This window comes from Lissotriton vulgaris, unplaced genomic scaffold, assembly GCF_964263255.1.
Source record: "Lissotriton vulgaris unplaced genomic scaffold, aLisVul1.2 SCAFFOLD_537, whole genome shotgun sequence".
In the NCBI taxonomy this organism is placed as follows: Eukaryota; Metazoa; Chordata; class Amphibia; order Caudata; family Salamandridae; genus Lissotriton; species Lissotriton vulgaris.
Window position 1 is genome coordinate 431,209 of NW_028247700.1, and position 2,712 is coordinate 433,920.

Consider the following 2,712-nt stretch of genomic DNA (forward strand, 5'->3'; position numbering starts at 1 on the left):
GGCTTTGCAGTTCAGGATGGATTGTTCCCATGACGAATAGGGCCAAGAATGATTTGCATATGGCTGGGTCTGAACTGGGGTGGCGAAGTGAGATAAAGAATATTGATAGATTTAACCCAGATCTGTGACTGGGGGGTGAGTGTCTGAAACCGTGCAGCACTCTGTCCATCATCTCTTGGTGTTCACCATAAATTCTAACTGCCCACCCCTTCAAACTTGGCTGAGTGTAAAATACACAATTTACCATGTTCATACATTTGGATCACTTGGGTCGCACCACCATCTCCAGCAGGTTTACATTTCAGACATATTGGATTTGCCAATGGTTTTAACCACCTAGCAAAGCATCCAAGAAGCAGTGCCATATGATCAAAGAGTTAAAAAAAAGACTTTTGGCATAGACATCTATGTCATTTTGTCTTAGGTACTGACTCAAGTGAGATCTGTCATTAAAAAGAAAAAAAAACAGTATTCTTTTAAATCAGGAGGGGCGGTAGCAAAGAAAGGGTGCGTTAACGGTTTTTAAAGCAGGTGTGGGAGGCAACACGGGGTGAAAGCAACACAGGGTGGTAGCAACCCAAGGGCAGAAGCAGCATGGTATGGAAGCCGTATGGCGTAAAAAGCACATAGGAGAAAAGGCAATGCGAGTTGAGTGCAAGAGAAGCACATGGATAAGAGAAAGGAGCACCATGCGTAGTGGGGGAAGGAGCTCAACAAGGGTGAAAGCAGGAAAACACATGCACTAAAGATCGAGTCTTCAAGTAATTGTACTACTAAGTAGCCTCCCACCTTCTCTGGGGAAACTCGGCGCCTGATGTCATTACGTTTTGCCCTTCTGTATCAGGTCTTCCACCCTGGCCACTAATGTTGGTGTAGCCTTCTAGAGTTCAGTGTTGTACATTGCCTCTTGGTCATATTTGCAATTATTGTTTCTGCAGTCTCTGTTGTATTTGTGCAGTCTGCCGCTTTTCTCAGATCAGCCTATATTAGGTTTGTCTCCAATGAGACTCTCTGAACTTTTACATTCCTCTTGGGTCATGACATGACTCTCTGCACTGAGCAGACCCAGAGCAAGTGGTTCAAGGGTTCCATCACCAAAAGTTGTCTCTGATCTCCCGGTGCAAGGGGACAGAGCCTGCTGTGTATTGAAGTATTGTATTGCTTTGGGCATCCTTGCACTCTTTATATTTTCCTATGATGTAATCTGGTTTCTCCTATCTAGTTGCACCCTTCACTTTGCAGGGCTATTTGTGCACAAAGAAGAGTCACAGATCCCAGGGAACTACAAAGACCTGGGGTGCTAATCCAACAAACCAGTAGCCTCCTAATTTCTCAAGTCTTTCTACAGAATGTTGAGTTTATCAGTGTCTGGTCCACTTTGTACTGCTGACTGCACCAGGCCCATCTGGTAGACTCCCCAAGTTTAGCACCCAGCTCACTCATCTCTGGGCCATCTCTCCCTGTGTGGGTGCAGGAGGGAGTCAGTAAGCATTCCATCTGTGATTGAACGTTCAGAGATGATTCCATTTTCCTGGTGGCAGGCAGCCTAATTATTTATGTGGACTAGTGCAAGAGGTTCTCTGGGTCCAGCCCACACCCAACTCTCCTTAAGAACTGCTGCTTCTCTGTATGTTTCCCATGCTCATCTTGTGTCATTCTATGCAAAGCCTCAGGATGTACTCACACTGTATTTCTTCACAATAGGTGAAAGCTCAAAATAGTTAAACTCAAGCGGTTGGTCAGTCACCATTTGGCTCCCCAACCCCAACTCAGCTGAACCACCACATCAAGGCCACTCCCCCCAGATCCAGAGCTCCTTGCCTCAGTCTGTCAGGAGAGGGAAGCTGTAGCACTTTCTGATGCTGTGGGATGGCAGTTTAGCTGGTTTCTCCATGCTTCTATCTTGTTCTTCATTTCAGGAACCGCAAGAGTTCAGGTTTCACACTTTGAGGAGGCAACTATCATCATTGTCTCGCCCTCCATGCCTCTAAGCTTAGGCAGCACTTCTCTGCCAAGGCTCAGGCGCTACCCTTCTCTGTTCCTATGCAGTGTCATCCCCATGAAGGGCCTGTTACCTATCCATAATCTTTATTACTCCAAGTTCAATTTCCCCACCACAGTTCTTATTTAGTGAGCGTCAGATCCTCCTAACAGAAGTTCCATAAGCCAGCAAACATACAAGTTCCCACCCTTAGTATGGCTTTCTTCCTGCCACACCTTATAACATGCCATAGAAAATGTAAACCAAGCCTCCCCACTTCGTGTAGTCTGCAAACATGAAGTTAAAAACTACATTCCTTGTGGGTTGGCAGGTGGGAACCTGATCGTTGGCAAGAAAGACCTGAACTCAGAGTGAGGAAGACTACCAGTAGGTAACCATGCCAATTCTTTCTTGTCCATCTTCCTCGTCAGAGTCCTTATTTAGTGAGCTCATATCAAAACACTCTTTGGCTTCATCTCACTATCAAAAACTCACTTCAGCCATCTGCAGTTGTCCTCAAGTGCAAACCGACATAATATCAAGTAGGAAATATCGAGTATCACTAATAGCGATTGCAAAATCTTGGACTACAAAAACAGTCAGAATATTGTCGCCAAAAATATTGAGTTGAAGGTAAGTAATATTGTTTTTCAAAATATCGAAGTAATGAATATCGTTAGGCAGAATATTGTTGTCAAAAATATTGTTGTTTAGGTATTATGTATTTTAGT